Source organism: Curcuma longa, chromosome 4 (genome assembly GCF_044706935.1).
Source record: "Curcuma longa cultivar G26 ecotype Majalengka, Jawa Barat chromosome 4, ITB_CL_G26_1.1, whole genome shotgun sequence".
In the NCBI taxonomy this organism is placed as follows: domain Eukaryota; kingdom Viridiplantae; phylum Streptophyta; class Magnoliopsida; order Zingiberales; family Zingiberaceae; genus Curcuma; species Curcuma longa.
This window is the reverse complement of record NC_133864.1, coordinates 3,045,099-3,066,643: the sequence shown is the minus strand read 5'-3', so window position 1 is coordinate 3,066,643 and position 21,545 is coordinate 3,045,099.

Below are 21,545 nucleotides of genomic sequence, written 5' to 3'. Positions count from 1 at the left end.
TAAGTTGGGATCGAATTGTAGAATCATACAATTTTATTAAAAATTTTTAAAATTTTATGATATATAATTAATAATTAAAAAATTTTAAAAAGTTATTTGTATATAAATAGATTAATAATTTTATATATATATATATATATATATATATATATAATTAAATAATTATTTAAATAATTTTAAAGCCTTAATGATATAAATGATGAACATAACCTTAATAAAAAAGACTTAAATTCTTTTGAGCACCGTTCGGTGAGCACATATATATATATATAATTGTTTTGGTACTTTTAGATCGCGATGTGCGATTTGGATCGCGATTTTACAAACCATAAGGACATTGGATTTAACTTATGTTCTCTTTACTCTAAGAGATGGAAAGAAAAGAATATAATCCATCTTTTTCGATGAAATAAATAGATGAAAATTTTTCAATATGAAAATCTTTCTTTTTGGAGTTTTTATTTCCGTCCTCTCAAATAAACATAGGCTTAAACTAAACAGATAGCATTTTGTCCCTTTTACCAAATTAGGAAGAGTTCCAACACAAGTTTTCATCATAGATACCAGATATTGTACTTATTTTCATCAGGATCTTCGTCACCAAGCTTCGTTCATCTCGTCATTGGCTGTGTCATCTTGCCTGCATCCTATTGTGTCTCCTCATCAAAGTCCAAAAGACCTCATGTGAGATCCATAATCTATTCACACTCATTTTCTCCTAGACAAGTGGCTGCATCATGCAAACTTCCTCAGTCATCTTCTCCAGGACAAAGGCAGGCACCATTCAGCGGACATCTTCCGCCAAACCTACAGTCTACATAAGAGTTTACAGCATACTTGTTCTCCCTGGACCAATAGAACAAGGTCATCCCCTTGGCACACAACCTTTCCAATGAAGGTGTTCTTGTCTCGTGGTTCCACCAGTCCTGGGAGATTCATCATCTGCACTTGTCAGCATTATCATTACTTTGTCCTAGACATCATCTTTATAAAGTTTTCTTTTCTTTGCTGCTTGTTCTGGTTTTAGTTATTCCTCTTCGAGCAAGGAACAATTAACCTCATATTTGGTCCTGAGGTTTAGATTTAACTTTTAACTCTCAATTTTTCATCCATTTCCTATCTTGTCCATATCTTCTCTCTTGTTTGTTACATGCCATAACCAGAACCAGATATTTTCTTGAAGTTTTTTTTTTTAAATTCCAATTCCATCATCTTCATCTAAAGACAATGGCCCCTCTCTGATCTCCTAGTATTCTTTCTGTGATCTTCCTATCCCTGATGTTCTTGCCTTCTATAACTGTCGACTGCCATGTTCATGTACTTTTGTATAGGATGCTTCTCTCCCTCAGTCAATTTATTGTGTGCTGCTATATATATGCAACAATTGTCTATTGTGAACTGTTTTATACACTGCCCAATACAAAAAATGGAAAAAAGGGTAGATTTAAATTTCAAATTTGTAATTAGTTTTGATAATTGTCTAATTTTAGGTGTAAATAATTTAGTATCTTTTGATTTGTTATAAGTTTATTGGATATTTTAATTTGGTAGTAGTCTTTTATTTTGAATAGAGTTTAATGGGATTATTATCTTTCTCAATCAGTAATATTTCTTTTCTATTTTAGTTGGAATTGAGTTTATAAAAGTATCACGTCTATGTGCTTTGCAACCTCGATTAATGAAATGTTGCCGTGCAACCTCGATTAATGGGATTATCATTTTTTTTTCGATTAATGAAATGTTTTACTTTTGAATGTTTGTGTGAGGTTCTTTAGCAATGTGTAAGATAGTTATTTCTTTTGCTTCATCAGCTTCATCCTAAATTTTTGTGCGATTCAAGAATTCAATTTCAACGATGCATCAATTGATATTAGAATCAAATTCCTAATTTGGTGTCCATCCCCTATGTTACTTCATCTTAATTTCTCCTCATGTATCTGGTTGTCCACTACTCCTATGCCTACGTCACCACTTTGTTCATAATCTTTCGGCAAATAGAGACTGACCAACCATCATTCAAATTATCCCAAGATCCACCAACCCACTCTTCTATCTAGAGTCCCCGGGGCAATGGTGCAACGGTAGGACATCCGGGTTGTGACCCAGGACTCGCAGTTCGATCCCCAGCTACGGCGTATTTGCAAGAATTTTCTTCCAAATGGGGAACGCAATCAAAGGATGCTGGGCATCTGAATTGGCTGCCGTATGCGCTTCTCGATTTACCCTGGTGGTCGGTGGGAAACTTTTGTGGGACCGGATCGGCCACCCCCAAGGATTGAGTCCATGAGACTAACTGAGATTTATCATTTTTTTTTATCTAGAGTCAATCTCATGCATGAGGTCTTCTATAATCGACTCTAGTGCATCAACCTTGATGAAACCTCATCAAGGGCAATCATCACTAACTAGCCCACCTTAGAAGTCATCCAAACTTTTCTGCAAAAAGGTGGAATCCGCCACCTTAGCGGCCCCACACGATCGACCCCACGACCATTTGTGAGGAGCTAAATCGAGAAACTGCAGTTGGTCACGACGCAGGAGGATTGCCTGGTTTCTCCAGGATTCGAACCCTTGCCCTCTTCTGCAAGTCTGCTACGTCGTAACTGTAGGGTCTAAAGAATGTCTGTATCTCCACAATGGCATGATATTGTCCACTTTGGGCCTAAGCCCTCATGACTTTGCTCTTGGGCTCTTCCCAAAAGGCCTCATGCCAATGGAGATATCTTTCAACCTTTTAAACCTACTAGGACTTCCTGCCCAGCCGCAACCAGGACTTCCTGCCCCTCGGTCCACTCGACCTACTAGGACTTCCTGCCCAGTGTCTGGTCCTCTTGATTCAAACACGGGAGCCCCCACTTCCTTTGTTTTAAGGTTCAACCCACATGGTTAGATCCGGATCATGGCTCATCCGGCGGTTAGTCCGGTGAAGAGCGGCCTCGCTCTGATACAAATTGTAGGGTCTAAAGAATGTCTGTATCTCCACAATGGCATGATATTGTCCACTTTGGGCCTAAGCCCTCATGGCTTTGCTCTTGGGCTCTTCCCAAAAGGCCTCATGCCAATGGAGATATCTTTCATCCTTTTAAACCCATGATCTTTTCCATGTGTTATAGATGTGGGACTATGTTTGCACCTTTGCAACCCAACAGTAACCAACTCAGCTATGCCTCGGGGGCAAAAGTCACCCAACTTTGGCACACCAGATCGAGGCCATTGCAATCCAATTGCTTTCCACACATATTTTGCCTTCTACATCAGATCTACCATCCAATGTTCAAGTAACCTCCACAAGCTAAGCACAAAAGGAAAGGCTCATATTTTTATAGCCATTAGTAACGACTTCTCTCTCGTACTCCTTTGTATTCTTATTCCATAAAGAAAAGTCCCGTGCTCCCAAGGCGACGTGGTGCATATGATGGACGTATGATATTTTTAATGTAATAATCAGAGATTAAATCTTGTGAGAATTTACGATCTACATTCACTCCATCATGTGCCGAAGATTTAATAGAAATTTTTTTAAAGAGTGACTAACCTAGCAAGTCAATAGATCACAAAATAGGATAAGCATGTTCAAATCATGCTAAATGACTTAAATTAATATTTTAGTTAGAGCTGTCAATTTGGACTGAACCCGTCAAATTGGTCCAATCCGTCAAATAATTTAAACGAATTGGATTAAAATTTTATCAACCTATTTTAGAACTGTCAATTTAGATTAATTAAATCCGTCGGATTGGTTCGACCCGTCAAATTAAATAATTTAAACTGATTGAATTGAAATTTTATCAACTCATTTTAAAATGAGTTTAGGTGAGCCGATCTGCCTAGACCGCAACCCTCATGGGTAGCCCATGGTGGGCTTGGGTTGGCTCTCAGGTTGAGAATTTTTTTCAAAATTTAAAATTAAAGTAAAAAATTCAATAGACTTGATCCGTCTAAACTACAATTTCAATTTAAAATTTTCAACTTAACCAGTTTAAACTATAATCTAAATTTAAAATTTTTAATATTTTCTATACTTTTTAGGTCCGTGGATGGGTTTGTCTAACCTGCAATCTGTTTTGAGTTGGGTTGAAAATTTTCCAACTCATCAAATTGGTGGCCGACCCGCCCCTCTCCTTTCTGCTGCGTCATATGATGACTTTTTGATAGATTAATCTGCCCATTATGGATTAATTCGTTTTGACAATTCTACCATCCGTCTTAATAAAAAGATTTGCTTCCATGTTGGAGCATGTTCCACAAAATTTGATGGATGAATAATGGTGATTTCTTAAGGTACATTAAATCTTATCATAATGGAAAAAGGTATTAAAAATATATAATTGTATTTTTTTAATGATTTCTCTTGAAATTATATTTCGAATTGTTTAGACAAACTAGATGGTACCTACATTCCAATTAGAGTGCTCACTTTAATTTGCACACCTAATGCTTAATTTGTGTTTGTCTTTTTTTTTTAAAGTTGTGACGGTTTAATTGTAGATAATAGAGTCGGAGATGCCATGAATAAAGGTGTTATAAAATGGCCCATGGTTCGATTCGATTCGATTCATTTACACCCCGTAAGTCTTTTTAGTTAAAGCTTAGATTGGCACATTCTTAATTAGTGAACATATGAAATTATACTCGACTTAAAGTCTTATGAAATAGGTTGTTATTATTTGGTCGATTCTACAAACTCTAAGGAATTATTGCCCTTGGACTATGGTGCAGGGTAAGTACATCTTGGGATCCTCATGTGCCGGTTAGTGATTATCATCGCCGTGGAAATTATAATAAGATTTCGATATCATTTCTCATGGTTGACTAAAAAAATCTACATTCTCAATATAATGTATCACAATGATATTTGAGGACATAAATATATTCAGAAACACGACATAAGCACATATGACCAATTCCATGTCAATCCAAGCTCTCTAGATCAATTAGTTACTTTTGGACGAATCTATTAATGAACCTTTGCATTTAAAAAAATAAAAAATTTGATATCTTTAGAAACTTAGGAGTCTAAGCAACACATTTATGATGTTATCATCGTCGTGGAAATTATAATGAACTTTCAACATAATTTCTCATGCCTAATCTGTGTAAAAAAATCAATGCTCTCAATATGGTCTATCACAATGATATTTTAGCACATAGACATATTTAGGAGCACTGTACAAGCATATAGAACCTGATTCTATATCAATCCGAACTCTCTAGGTCAATCAACTACTTCTGGACAAAATCGATTGATAGACCTTATCATTCAAAAAAAATTTAAATTTTGATATCTTTAGAAATGGGAGAGTTCAAGAAACACATTTATGATGTCGGTTAGTAATTATCATAGTGGAAATTATAATAAGTTTTTGATATTATTTTTCATGCCCGATTTGTATAAACTCAATATGGTGTATAAAACCTTATCTACATGATTTTAGTATTTTGGAAGTTTGTCAACGTGATTTAGTAAATTGCCATAGTTTTTTTTGATTAATTTTCTATTTCTTAAATTCTACAAGGTCACAATCTTTTTATTTTAAACTTTAAATAAAATTAATATATATATAATACTATGAAAATATTATTATTATATATTTTAGTTTATAATTTAAAGTAATTAAGGGCTATAATTTTATTTAAAACTACTATATACCTTAACTGATTTAATTTTACAAATAAATTTTTTAATGCATTTTTTATATCATAAGTACAAAATTTATTAATTTTTTAAAGTTTAGAACACCTTAGGGTTTTAGGGTTTACCCTGTAGACTTAAAATGATAAATTTTAAATAAATTAAAATTATAAAGTTATTTTTTTCTTCATGCACATATATCATCAAAATTACGGAGTCGTCTCTAACAAATAATTACTGCTATATTTCCTTCGAGTTACGGATCGATGAGGGAAAGGTATCCCCGTAGAAAGAAAAAATCTTTCCAAATGAAGAAGAGAAAATAGAAAGAAGAGGAGAGAAACAAATCCCACGGAAAACCTGCAAAAGGAAGAAGGAAAGGAAGAAAAAAATGATGAAAAAAAGGAAAGGAAAAAAGTGACGAAGAGAGGCACTGAGGAGGATCGATCAAATGGACGGTGGAGGCGGGAAAAACCCTTCGCACACACCAGTTCCATGGGCATCTTCGTTCTTATCGTCGTCACGGGGTGAAGAGCGGAAGGTAGGCCGCCTCACGAGCCACGAATTTGGAGTTTATGCCCTCGCCGGTGCAACTGTAAGTTTGCTCTCGCTAGAACCCCTTGTTGCACACCTTGCAAATGAACCCGTTCATCACCAGCAACTTCTTCAAGTTAAAATAGTATATATCTTTTTTTTTTATTTTTCATGTCCTTGCACACTTTAAAAGGATATATGAAATTTGAGGGCCACCACGAGGACGAGGAATATGAATAAAATTGAGAACACACTTATTTAATTTCCATGAAGAGTTAATCCAGTGACCAATGATAACCATATACTTTATTTTTTGATTTTTGATTTTTTGACTTCTATAAATCTGTTGTGAGATTAATCTTTATTACATTCTTGAGCATACCATGTAATTTTTTCTTGTCAACTTTATTATTGCAAACCAATTTTTTTTACTGTTGTTCATGATATACGAGTCCACTCAGGCATTCAACGTCTACAAAACATATTAAAACCTTCTTCTTCTAATAATATAAATGGATGTTCATGTATTAAGATCCATGAGGCAACTGCTTCTTTTATGCGCTCTATACAAAATTTTCCATCAAGTAACAAAGGTGACAGTTGTTTCAACACTTTCAAAGCCTAATAATAGCTGTGTGTTTGAGTTTATCTTCAAGTTTCTTTTTAGACTCTAAGTGTTTAGTACAATGAACTAAGTATTGTTTTAAGTGTGTTGTAGTACCTGACTTCATTTTTGCAAGGAATAGATTACAATATTTACACTTGTACTTATCACCTTTTGGATCCTTAACCTCAATCATGTCTGACCATACTTGAAACCTTTTTTGTTTCTTTGACTTATGCGGCAAATTATCATCCTCAGTCAAATTATTATTCCCACTATCCCCTTTATCTATTATTTGTTTTAGGATCTCATTTGAATCTAATGAAACTTGAATAGTTAAATTTGCTGTTGGAGCAGAATCAACCATATTTTTTTGAAGATCGAAAGAAAAATTATATCTGAAAAATATTAATAATGTAATAAATTATTCAAGGTATTCTAAATTCCTAATCAACATATCTTCAAGAATAAAGAATAAATTACTCAAATAACTTATATGAAAATATTATTATATTTAAATACGTAAAATTATAACTTTGAAAATTATCAAATTCAACAACTATGTCATAAAGAATTAATATTTAACTTCTATTTTTTTCAAAAATAAAATAAACAGAAAAAAGAAAATAATTTCTTCTAAAAAAGGGGGAAAACAACTAAGAATGATGTCAAATCAGTTCATTTCTTCAAAAAAGAAAAAGAGGTTGAGAAGAAAAAAAGAGATGTACATCTTAGATTTTTCCAAGCAAAAGTACGCAGGGAGCCGGGGACAAAGAGAGCTTGTGTGTGGTCTTTGGTGCGAGTAGGGAGAGCAAAAGAAATTGCACTTGATCTTCTGGCAGAGGGGGAGGCAACAGAGCCGCTAGGAGCTCTCGACGTTGGAGACAGTGATAGCACCGTCGTATAAAAGGTAGTCTAGCGGCGCCTTCTCCGTCGCCAACACCAACTCTAGATCCTAACCACTAGAAGCATAATCATACAAAAATTAAGGCTCGTCTTCATTCTTCAACCGTCGCGGTTTTTTTGGTCGCTGAGGTCACTTTAGAACCCTATCTTCCGCCGTCATCAAAACTTTCGGTAGGGTTTGTGCAATTAGGAATTTAGGGTTAGTAAACGAATTATATTATAAATATAATCTATTACCTGAATTGACCCAATAAACCTATTAACCCATTAAGGTTTAAACTCATTAAAATATATTGATTGAATAATACTAAGGAGCATAGAAAATAATAAATATATAATAAAATTAAAATAAAAGCTCACGAGCGGCTCGTAAATAGTCGAACACAATATTATAGATTTGAATTCGGTACAAAAAATTATCAAACATGTTAGAGTTTGGCCTCAATTTGATCCTTAGATTTCGAATACGAATCAAATATTATTCGAAATGGCTCCTATTAACCCATTAAGGTTCAAAGATTGAATAATATAATAGAAAATAATAAATATATAATAAAATTAAATAAAAGCTCACAAGCGGTACAAAAAATTATCAAACATGTTCGAGTTTGGCTCAATTCGATAATTTCGAATACGAATCAAATATTATTCGAATTGGCTCGACTCCAAGCCGGCTATCTTCAACAACAACACGATTACCTCAATATCCGTATCTGATGATTTGATCACTGCCGTCCATCAACATTGTCAAAAAACACTGAATATACTCAAAACAAAACAAAGAAGACAGATGAGTTACTCGAATTTTCAGTCTGATTTTGCTTGTTCTTAGGAGTAGTTGGTGCAGAAGTAGTTGCGATGGCTAATGACTATTGCTCGTCGAACTCGTCTTTGCCTCTAATTCCAAGGCAGGGAACTGATGAAGAAGTTGTTGCCATGGGCTTGGATGGAACCAGGAAAGCAAAGATATGGCAGAGGAGGAAGGCTTTCTATCTAATTTAAGCGGGCGAAAAAACTATCCGTGAATGGATTCACATGAATCCATCTACTCATTATTTGATGATAACAATGGAAAGCATGAAATAAACAGTGGAAAACTTTCTGCACAACAAACTTTTCTTAATTTTTTCAATATGCTCCTCTAAGTAAACAGAGCATAAGTGTGCATAAATTATGAGGGCAGAATTCTAAAGTGGAAGCAAAATATATGATGCTCTAATATATGTGCAACATTCAATTTTTTGAAATTTACTGTGACATTTGGAAAAGATGAATTCATAATCTCATTTCTCGAATACAAAATCATTTCACTATAGTTTTTCTTTTCTATAAATTGCTTGATGCAATTTATAGAACAACCTAAAGTCATTTAGCATTCCAGAAAATAAAGACATTATTTTCATAATATGTATGAGTAATGACAAAGAGATTATACATTTGAATTTGATCAAATTTGTAAGATCATTGGATGCAGCTTGAAAGTGTGAATAGATGCTTTTGATTTTATTCATCGTTTCATATACTATTTGAGTTAGTGCAATGAAAATAGATACAAATAATAACTTAAAACAAGAATACAAGTACAAAGCAAGCCAATGAAGCTCAATGTTTAATGTGATTTAGTCATCCTGCAAGGACCTCTTACTCTCCACCACTATGATCCATAAAATTAAAGTAGATAACCCCCATAATCCTCTAATCTCTCTTCCTCTCTCGAACATCTTTTAGAGGTAAAAAAATCTCTTACGACACCTATTATTATAACAACAACAAATATATAAATAAATACAATAATTACAAAGTAGTGAACAATTACAAGAATGAAAGTTTTCTTTTGTTCGCTTGTTACTTGCTTGCTTTAACTTTTTTTTTTTTGCTCAAGGTTGTTGTTAGAATGCAGCGACATTCAGAATTAGTCAACAACCTCTTACAAAATCTTTAAGCTCTCCTCTATTTATAAGGAGTTTGCTATTCTAGATTCTTTCCATTAGTCGATTGGTTTGCATCTATCAATGACTGATGTCTTATCAAATTATCATTGTTATGTTGGTTTGCATCTATCAATGACTGATGTCTTATCAAATTATCATTGTTATGCAATTTTTCATTGATAATTCTAGCTCATCATGTTAGTCATCAGCTGACTAGTATTGCTCCCAATCAATTGGTAATAATATCAGTTGATTGGTTGCTTGAAGCTAGGTTTTTACTCATCTTAAGTTTAGTTCTAAGTTGATTTTCTACGTGACTGTAACTATTAATTGATTAATAATTCATTAGGTATGTAACACCCGTATTATTTTCCCTATTTTTAGACTTTGATTAGATTTAGCATAGAAGGAATTTCATTTGGTAATTATGTTATATATGTGGCGAAAAGATTCGTCTCGCGAACACGAATCCAACAAAACTAGTTTGGATCAAATCAGAGGTCGTTTGGTTAGTGAACCAAGCGAACCAAAATTGAACCCGGTTCGCTACAGTAATAGATTCAATTGGTTAATAAACCGAGGTTTTAATTGGGTTAATTGGGTTTAGCCGGTAATTTAGATTTAATCGGGAGGTTACTGTACACTCCTCGTTAATTAAGCCGCGCCGCTCGCTCCTTCCGCGCCCGCGAGACTCCGTCCGCGCGACTGCGCCCGGCCCGCCGCCGCCCGATTCCGCCGACGAAAAACTCAGAACGGAGAGGGCTATAAGAGGAGGCCGAGATCCCAAACCCTAGCCAAACCCTCCGCCGCGCCCTTCGCCGCCGGCCGCGTGGAGAAGCAGAGCAGGGGGAGCAGCCGATGCCGATCCCCTGTTCTGCCCTGCTCGTGTGAGAAGACCCGCGTCATCCCCGGCGCTGCGTGAAGAGAAGCGGAGCCGCCGCCGTCGCCGCCTCCTCTCCGTTTTCCCCTCTACACAATCCGGTCGCGTCCCTCCCTCCGCCGACGCCACTGCCGCTGCTTTCCTTAGCCAGAGAAGAAGGAAGCAACGCCCGATCGCCCTGCTGCTTTGCCCTCTCCTCTGTCGAAGCCACCGCCCGCGCCGTTGTCCACCGCCGACGGCCTCCGCCGGTGCCCAGTCGCGCCCCCGCCCGTGAGCTGCTGCCCTGTCCGCGTGGAGAAGACAAGCGCAGCAACGAATTATTAATTAATTAGGTTAATTAATTAAGGTAAGCTTAATCAATTAAAATTAGTTTGATTAATTAAGGTTTGTTGATTAAACTAGTTTAGTTAGATTATTAATCTGATACTAATCAGTTAATTTGTTAATTATTAGTAAGTAGTTAGTATTTGATTAATCAAAGATGCATATGTTTGATTAATCTAATTGGAAAGGTTCATTGGGTTTAACTAATTAATTAATTTAGTTGGGATTAGGTTATGATTAGATTAAATTCAGATAAGATATAAGATTGGATTGGGGTTTATTAGGTAGGATATGTTACTTAGAAGATGTTTTGTTGCAAAAATTTGACTCGTGGATCTAGTAGTATTTAGAGGTTCGTATTGTAACAATTCATCAATAAGGTAAGTACATCTCTCACCTGCAGTATGAGTAGTTCCGTTGTTTTCCGTATTTTTCCATAAACATGATTTTGTTAAAGCATATGCATGATTTTGTTAAAGCATAGGTAAATGGTAGAATTGCATGATATAAGTACATCTGCATAGTTATGACATGGATGATGTAATATGAAAGAAAGTACTTTATTTTGATGTTGACAAGTACCGGACCGTGAGGTGTCCAAGGGATGGGCTCCATAAGTTGCCCCTAGGCCGCGAGGTGCCTAGTACGCTCTAATCGACTTCGGTGGCTAGCTACCCCGGACCGGTTAGGGATGCGCGCATTGGTACTTTGTCAGGGCCCAAAGGATGGATGTTTAGTATGTTTACTTATTATGAAATAGTATGTTTTGAAAATCCCCTCACATGTTTAGATATGAACATTCATGTTGCATAAATCAGTTATTACGAAGTTTTCTATGGTTTTTGTGAGTTAGATGATGTACTTACTAAGCGTTGCTTATAGTTTGCATTCCTCATATTGCAGATAAATGAAAGGAAAAGTTTAGGAAAGAGGAGGCAGCTGGAGAAGTGTTTGATGTGTGGTGTCGGCGGAACCGCGGAATAAGATCAAGAATTATATAAATGTTTATTTTATGTCCAAGAATTTATATTTATTTCTTTTGCTTCCGCATGTTAAACAGAAAAAGAAAAGTTTATTTGAGTTATTTTATTTAATGAGTAAAAGTTAAGGAAAGTTTAAGTACGTAACGTCTCCCTATTAGTATAAGAAAGAGGGGGGCGTTACAAATGGTATCAGAGCAGGTTCCGCCCTTCCGCCACACTCACATCAAGCATCGATCCTACTGCCTTCCAAGTAATAAGGAATATGTATGTTTTCTCTTCTTTTAGAATAATTGTTAAGTTAGACATGCTTATTATGACTAGCCTGAAGAATGATTCTTAAGTTAGATATGTTTATTATTAGCATAAAGAATGATTATTAAGTTAAGAGAATTTTTGCATGTTTAACAAAATTTCTGCAAAAGAGGTTAAGACTAAGAGAAGAGTTGATTCAACTTCAACTTGCAAGAATAAAGATAGAGTAAAGTTCTTTGTAAGTTGAAAAACTTAAGAAGAAAATGATTCTTCAAGCTAGTAAATGTAATAACCGCTTTTTCCTATACATTTAGGTTTTTGATTTGGGTGAAAGCACTTAAGGAAATAGTAATAGGAAAAAAATTATATTTCTCCTACTAGAATGTAGATTATGTGTAAAATTTAGAAGATAATACTTGAGAAATACGTAACTAATTAACTTGTTGATGGTATTTGATATAGATCTAAGAAAAGGTAAGGGCAGAGTCATGTAAGAGAAACATAAGAAATGTTTGTAAGACATGAAATTATGATTAAATTGTAAGTGATGTTAAATAAACTAATGCAATGGTGTATTTTAGTTTTGATTCGGATGATACATTGGATGGAAGCCGAAACTAGGATTCTAGGTTCATTTAAACCATTTAACTGGTAGAGGACTTGATATTAAACTTGGAATAGTAAGGAATTTTGGGAGAAGATCCATTTTTGAAAGTAAATATGGATGACATGAGTAAACGTTTGAGATTAGTAGACTATTATATGTTGGAAAGATCGAAAATGAGATTTCACTTTAGAGAAATTATTGATGCAAACAACCAATTAAGGTAGCTATTGACGGAATCAAGGATTCAAAGAAGCAACTCAGGAACGTGAAGAAGATATGAGATAAAAATACCCAGGAGTTATTTTAAGTTTCGAGGACGAAACTTTTATAAGGATGGGAGATTGTAACACCCGTATTATTTTCCCTATTTTTAGACTTTGATTAGATTTAGCATAGGAGGAATTTCATTTGGTAATTATGTTATATATGTGGCGAAAAGATTCGTCTCGCGAACACGAATCCAACAAAACTAGTTTGGATCAAATCGGAGGTCGTTTGATTAGTGAACCAAGCGAACCAAAATTTGACCCGGTTCGCTACAGTAATAGATTCAATTGGTTAATAAACCGAGGTTTTAATTGGGTTAATTGGGTTTAGCCGGTAATTTAGATTTAATCGGGAGGTTACTGTACACTCCTCAAAAATTAAGCCGCGACGCTCGCTCCTTCCGCGCCCGCGAGACTCCGTCCGCGCGACTGCGCCCGGCCCACCGCCGCCCGATTCCGCCGGCGAAAAACTCGGAACGGAGAGGGCTATAAGAGGAGGCCGAGATCCCAAACCCTAGCCAAACCCTCCGCCGCGCCCTTCGCCGCCGGCCGCGTGGAGAAGCAGAGCAGGGGGAGCAGCCGACGCTCTGCCGCCGCCGCTCGCCGAGAAGACCCGCGTCATCCCCGGCGCTGCGTGAAGAGAAGCGGCCGCCGCCGTCGCCGCCTCCTCTCCGCCGCCCCCTCTACACAGTCCGGTCGCGTCCCTCCCTCCGCCGACGCCACTGCCGCTGCTTTCCTTAGCCGGAGAAGAAGGAAGCAACGCCCGATCGCCCTGCTGCTTTGCCCTCTCCTCTGTCGAAGCCACCGCCCACGCCGTTGTCCACCGCCGACGGCCTCCGCCGGTGCCCAGCCGCGCCCCCGCCCGTGAGCTGCTGCCCTGTCCGCGTGGAGAAGACAAGCACAGCAAACAGAATTATTAATTAATTAGGTTAATTAATTAAGGTAAGTTTAATTAATTAAAATTAGTTGATTAATTAAGGTTTGTTGATTTTAGTTTAGTTAATTATTAATTGATACTAATCAGTTAATTTGTTAATTATTAGTAAGGAATTAATTAATCAGTTAATTAATTAATTGTTGATTGATTACTTAATAGGTTAATTTGATTAGTTAGAAATAATTATAGTTAGTTATTTGATTAATCAAAGATGCATAATTAATTGATTAATCTATATTAGATAAATGATTGGTTTAGAATCAATTAATTAAGTAGTTGATTATGAGTAGTAGTTGATTAATATAAGATTGGATTGTGGTTTCTTTAGGTATGTTATTAGAAATTTTTGTTGTAGGTCGTCGCGGAAAGGCAGAGCACCTCGGAGAAATCTTCGATTTCACAAACCTTAGCGTTAAAACCCTTTTGAGCAGAGAAGGTAAGTACATCTCTCACCTGCAGTATGAGTAGTTCCGTTGTTTTCCGTATTTTTTCCATAAACATGATTTTGTTAAAGCATATGCATGATTTTGTTAAAGCATATTTAAATGGTAGAATTGCATGTGTAAATTGTACATCTTTCAAGTTATGATATGGATGATAATATGAAAGAAAGTACTTTATTTTGATGTTGACAAGTACCGGACCGTGAGGTGTCCAAGGGATGGGCTCCATAAGTTGCCCCTAGGCCGCGAGGTGCCTAGTACGCTCTAATCGACTTCGGTGGCTAGCTACCCCGGACCGGTTAGGGATGCGCGCATTGGTACTTTGTCAGGGCCCAAAGGATGGATGTTTAGTATGTTTACTTATTATGAAATAGTATGTTTTGAAAATCCCCTCACATGTTTAGATATGAACATTCATGTTGCATAAATCAGTTATTACGAAGTTTTCTATGGTTTTTGTGAGTTAGATGATGTACTTACTAAGCGTTGCTTATAGTTTGCATTCCTCATATTGCAGATAAATAAAAGGAAAAGTTTTAGGAAAGAGGAGGCAGCTGGAGAAGTGTTTGATGTGTGGTGTCGGCGGAACCGCGGAATAAGATCAAGAATTATATAAATGTTTATTTTATGTCCAAGAATTTATATTTATTTCTTTTGCTTCCGCATGTTAAACAGAAAAAGAAAATTTTATTTGAGTTATTTTATTTAATGAGTAAAAGTTAAGGAAAGTTTACAAGTACGTAACATCTCCCTAAAGGTTAGTATAAGAAAGAGGGGTCTTGGTTATCCCTTTGTTATATTAAGTTGACACTTTGATATCACTTATGTGTTTCTGATATACAGTTTCTAGTTATGATGTGCACATTACTGTGTTATAACATGAATTGTCTAGAAACATTATTGTGGACCATTATGAAATTATATGTTCATTTATAGACCTAGTATGATAGAATGCTGGTGTTTGTGGTATATAAAAGGAAGTATGTTATATAATGTACAACCGCTATAACCCACATTTAGTATTTTATTATATTAAGGTAATTATGAGGTCTTAAGAGGATGAGTTCACTACAACAAATTTGACTTTCCGCAGCGCGCAATTAAGTATCCGCAGCGCACATTGCGTGCTGCATAACTCTAAGCTGTTGAAAGTTATAGTATATCCGCAGCGCGCGGGCCGCACGCTGCGGAAAGGTGCATCCGCAGCACGCGGGCCGCGTGCTGCGGAAAGGTGCATCCGCAGCACGCGGGCTGCGCGCTGCGGAAAGATGCACCATTCCGCAGCGCGCGGCCCGCGTGCTGCGAATACACCTTTTCGCAGCACGCAGCCCGCGCGCTGTGGATAGTTATATTTTTAAAATACAATATACCTACTATATATACAAATATATAATACAAATATAAATAATTATAACCTGCTCAAAATTCTAACATTTATAATCCAACATACACATATCAGATAACATTACATTCACAATTATAAAATCAGAGCTCAAATATATCAAAGATAATCATCTACATTTAGTTAGACAAAACAATCCAAGTTCATGTTCATATTTACTACAAACAGTATATGGATTCGTCCAAATCAGTCAGACAAAACTATAAACATTGATGTCCAAGCTACTGTGCTTCCTATTGTATCCTCAAGAAAAAGCATTTATTCGTTTGGTCGAATTAGCTCCACCTTCTTCACTAAAACTCTATCAATCCAAACTTTCCAATAAGATCCACCAAGAGGAACGTGATGTACTTTTACTTTTGGATCTGTGGATGCAATTCGACCTTCTGCAACAGCTCCATCAACAGACCAAGGAAGCAGCTTACATTTAGCATTAACATTGATATCTCCAACAGTCACCTTCTTTAGTTTTGACTATATCACAATAAATAATAATTAATGATTAAATAAATTTTATAATAGAACATGATATAAATAATAAACGAAAGCATAATATTGTGTTAAGATAGTTACCTGAACTACAACATTGTTATCGCCAATAATATAATTTCTATCATCTCTGTGGGATTCCTTTGTCTAACAAGCTAAACATATAACATCTATGATCTAGTTTGAAGGCAAAAGGTAAGAATTAATATTATAAATATGATTTAATCCCATAGAGAAATTTAGCAATTATGCCTTATGCCAGAAGACAAATCACATACGGGATAGATAATGAGTCTCTTTTTGTTTATCTATACACTAAATCTTATCCTTCTCCACCTATAATGAAGAAAGAACAAAAAGCAACTATCGAAAGCTTACGAGTTTTCATTTGTAGAAAAACTTGAAACCAAGTTCCTGCATGCAAAAAGTTAAATTCTTAGTGGTACAAGTTTTAAGAACATAACTATAAACAGTTTAATAGATAATTATTGAATCTTACACTCCCATCTCGTGGCCAGCAGCTAGATGTTGGTGGAGATTCATTAAAAGAATTATAAGAAACATCCCTGAAATAGAAGACCTTATAAGCTTAATGTTTGTCATGCAAAAGATATATAGTTCTTCTAGTCAGATGGATTAGAGATAGAACTGAGAAAAGATTAGGTGCGTCGTAAAAATCATTATTAACAGCACACTATAATTGTGCACTGTTAATGACATGCTGCGGAAAGTCAAATTTGTTGTAGTGGTTTTTTGATGCTTAAAGCTATAATGCATCATACTTAAGGTTTTAATTTTAGACCAAGTGGGAGAATGTTAGATAATTATTATTATCTAATTAATAATTGGTCTTAAAAATTAAAAGAAAATAACGTAAAGCTAAACATAACTTCATGCAATGGAAGTTACTAATTAAGTAAAACTCATCTATATATATTATAATAATTATTATTAGTAACGAATGTAAATAATAATAATTATTATAACCGATGCATGATGGATGCACGGAAATAATAAAAGTATACATATATTGGTCCTCTCTCTGCCTATAAATAGAAGATATTATAATGATCCATCATGAAAAAAATATTGAGTGTCTTCGGAAAGAAAGGAAAGAAGAGAGAAATCAATATATGCAAAATAATTACATTACAATGGCTTCTTCGTCAAGCTCAGGTATGTAAAACATATAGATTTCAAGATCCGTTTCATTAAATAAATATTTAATGATAATTATAAAATTAACACCTCATGCATCCAAGGTTCAAAACTCAAGAAGTGTAAGGAATTCACCGTCTGTATTTGAATTATTAGGACGGTTGGTCATTATGTGGACTGTCAATTGCGTTTTTGGATTTATCCTAGTGGTTTAGTGGTTGATGAAAAATTTTCGTGGGATTAGACTGGTCACCTATAGGATTAATACATGGATTATCAAACAAAGTATTAAATCAAATTATTTTAACTATTATCAGAAACTTACTAAGCCCACGGTGGTGAGAAGTAAGGATGATTCTCATTCAACGAGAATTCAAATCTTACGTTGGGCATTTTCAAAAAGCCCACTGAGCTCGAATCACTAGTGACATTGAGTGTCATGTTATGACTCATTTGCACTTTTTGAATTTACCTGATGGTATGTCTATGGGATCGGACAGTCCACCTCAAAAATTAATTAATCGAATTGCAATAGCTAGATTCCTAGATTAATAAAAAAAACTAAAAAATTAACTTCAATTGGCGAGAGGTCTTGGCATGTCTCTTCCATGAGGTTGAAATAATTTAAATTGCCTTTTGTATTTTCGATTTCAATCCATTAATGAAGGGGATCCCTAGAGTCTAATTTGATGTTACAACTTTTGAAAGTTTTCATCGTATTTTTTACTTAGAATCCATTTTATCTCTATCAAATATGCTATCAGTTCTTTCCCATTGGTAAGTCTTGATCTTCTATATTTTGCCAAATATTTTTTTAATCAAATGTACGAGTTTGAATTTAGTTCTAATCTCAGCGACCCAATCGATCGAGGAAAGGAATGTGTTTGGATCTAACCGACCATCAAAACTAGATGATCCTAATTTGACACAGTGGATATATAGTAGCTATTTTTGGTCTAGTTTCAAAGCTAGTAAAGGACACAAATCTTCAGCCTTATCACTCAGGCATCATTCAATTCATTTCGGGACCAAAACAATGACAAACAAAGGGCCGACTTGAATCTAAAGTGAATATCATTTATTCTTTACTTGTCGTTGAACCAATTATGTTTGTTTAGCTTCACCGCTTAATTTATCGACATTGTGAAGTTACAAATAAGCACACGCGCGCATAGAATGTTGGACCGATTGAGCAAATATAAAATTACAATGTAATATATAGAATTTAAATCAGACTTATCTGGTCTAGGCGGAGAATAGGGATCTTGAGAACAATGATCCAGGTTAGAGAGCTCAAAGAGTCAAGTCGCAAACATGGTCACTAAGCTGATGGAGGCTGAGTTGTTAAACGCCTCAGGAGGTAGTTAGGAGGCCAAATTGCAAGATGACTCAAAAGTCAAGTCAAAGCTTTGTTGAGCACAATCGAGGCGTTGGTAAATACAAACACTCACTCGAATGCCATCATAAGAGAACATGAAGGTGGGGAAAAAAGGGAAAAAGTTGCTTATTGATGAGCAATTGTTGTCTCGGTACGCTCACACATGAGTCAACTGAATTTAGTGCAATTTGAATTTTGGATTTGCAACTCCTTCCTTCGTTCATTCATTCATTCATATCGGAGCCAATTTCATTAATTTTTCATTTATTTTTCCGACATGAAGCACTCCTTTTCTGAACTCGTGTTCCACCAAGTAGTTAAAAGTGAAACATGCAATATATTCCATTTAGCCTTTAATTTTGAGCGACTTTAATTTCTACATTCACTCTTTTACTTTGTTTTGTTTAGTGTCTTTATCCACCATCCCTGCAACTTTCTTCCCCACCGAGTGAGCAAAAGACGGGAGAATAAAGGATAGGTATGTTTAGAGCGGTAAACGAATCAAATTTGATATTGTTCAAATTTGTTTGATAAGATAATTGAGTCAAATTAAGTTGAACCTAATTAAAATGAATCAAATCGTTGAAATAGTTATTCAAGTTTGATTTTATATATATATATAAACTTAGTTCGTTTAAATGTTATTGAGCTCTTATTTGAGTTGGATTGCAAAGGTGCAAACATAGTCCCACATCTAAAGTACATGGAAAAGATCATGGGGTTAAAAGGATGAAAAATATCTCCACAATGGTATGATATTGTCCACTTTGGGCCTAAACCCTCATGGCTTTGTTCTTGGGCTCTCCTCAAAAGGCATCATACCAATGGAGATATTTTCCATCCTTTTAATCCCATGATCTTTTCCATGTACTTTAGATGTGGGACTATGTTTGCACCCTTGCAACCCAACAATCTCCCCCTCAAACAAAGGACCACAGGCCCCCCTCCTCCAACGTCGTTTTGATGTCTGAATCCTCGACCTACCAGGACTTTTTACCCCTCGGTCTTCCCACCTAGAGGACCAGACACCAAGTGAGAAGTCTTAGTAGGTCGGGTGGACCGATGGGCAAAAAGTTTTAGTTGCGACTAGGTGGGAAGTCCTAGTAGGTGGGATGGACCGAGGGGCAAAAAGTCCTAGCTGCGGTTAGGTGGAAAGTCCTAATAGGTCAGGTGGACCGAGGGGCAAAAAGTCTTGGTAAGTCGAGGATTCAGACATCAAAACGACGTTGGGGGGTCTGTGGTCCTTTGTTTGAGGGGAGATTGTTGGATTGCAAGGGTGCAAACATAGTCTCACATCTAAAGTACATGGAAAAGATCATGGGGTTAAAAGGATGGAAAGTATCTCCATTGGTATGAGGCCTTTTGGGGAGAGCCCAAAAACAAAGTCATGAGGGTTTAGGCCCAAAGTGAACAATATCATACCATTGTGGAGATATTTTGATTCCATCGGTACTAACAAGTGTTATCAGAGCGAGACCGCTCTTCACCGGACTAACCGCCGGATGAGCCATGATCCAGATCTAACCATGTGGTTTGAACCTTAAACAAAGGAAGTGGGTGCTCTCGTGTCTGAATCAAGAGAACCAGATACCAGGTGAGAAGTCCTAGTAGGTCGGGTGGATCGAGGGACAAAAAGTCATAGTTGCGACTAGGTGGGAAGTCCTAGTAGGTCGGGTGGACTGAGGGGCAAAAAGTCCTAGCTGCGACTAGGTGGAAAGTCTTAATAGGTCGGGTGGATCGAGGGGCAAAAAGTCCTGATAGGTCGAGGATTCAGACATCAAAACGACGTTGGGGGGCCTGTGGTCCTTTGTTTGAGGGGAAAATTTTTGGGTTGTAAGGGTACAAATTAGTCTCACATCTAAAGTACATGAAAAAGTTCATGGGATTAAAAGGATAGAAAGTATCTCCATTGGTATGAGACCTTTTGGGGAGAGCCCAAGAACAAAGCCATGAGGGTTTAGGCCCAAAGTAGATAATATCATACCATTGTTGAGATATTTTGATTCCATCGATACTAACAGTTTGATTATTTAAATTTTTTATATTTTAAAATCTATTTAATTGGTTAGTAAACTTGATATTAAAAGTTTATTTGTTCTAATAAGAACATGGTTCATAAACTTTATAAGTGAATATTACCCATGCATATTTTCACAAACAGTTAATGAGCATTACTAAGTGTATTTAAGTTTATTCGTTTAGTTTAATAAGTTATTTAACCTTGTTCATTTAATTGACCTTGCATATTGAATAAACATAAATGAGTTCGTCCCGTGACAGTGACAAGGCTTTAGTAGATCACCCATACAACTAGGGTTTGAAACTCAAGGCTAGCAAGGAATTTGCCATCTTGTTCAAAACTTGGGACATGTGGACTTCTGGGCCATTAGGTAGCTTGTGCTTTCGAATTAATCCGATAGGAGAATCAAGAGGAAGGTTCGGATATCTGTGTTATAAAAAAGAACATATAAATAAATTCTTATCAAATTGAACATCAAACTCACTCATGAATGTTTGATTCACTTACTTACGACCCTAATTATCTAGACTCATTATGTGATTTCAAAGTTTCTCAAACATTTTAAAAGAGGGTTTACCAGAAGAGATGAACAATTCTATATATGCTTGGCAAGTTAAAAGGTTGAGTGTGATGATGGTTGTAGGGCAGTTTAGATGACACCCCCTATTGGTGGGTGATCATTACTCTCATCACCTTTGCACTTTGCCACTCATTCATCATCATCATCACTTTCAACCTCCTCTCATCTGTGATCCACACACAACAAAAGGAATATCTCTAAGTGATTCATTCATTAGTT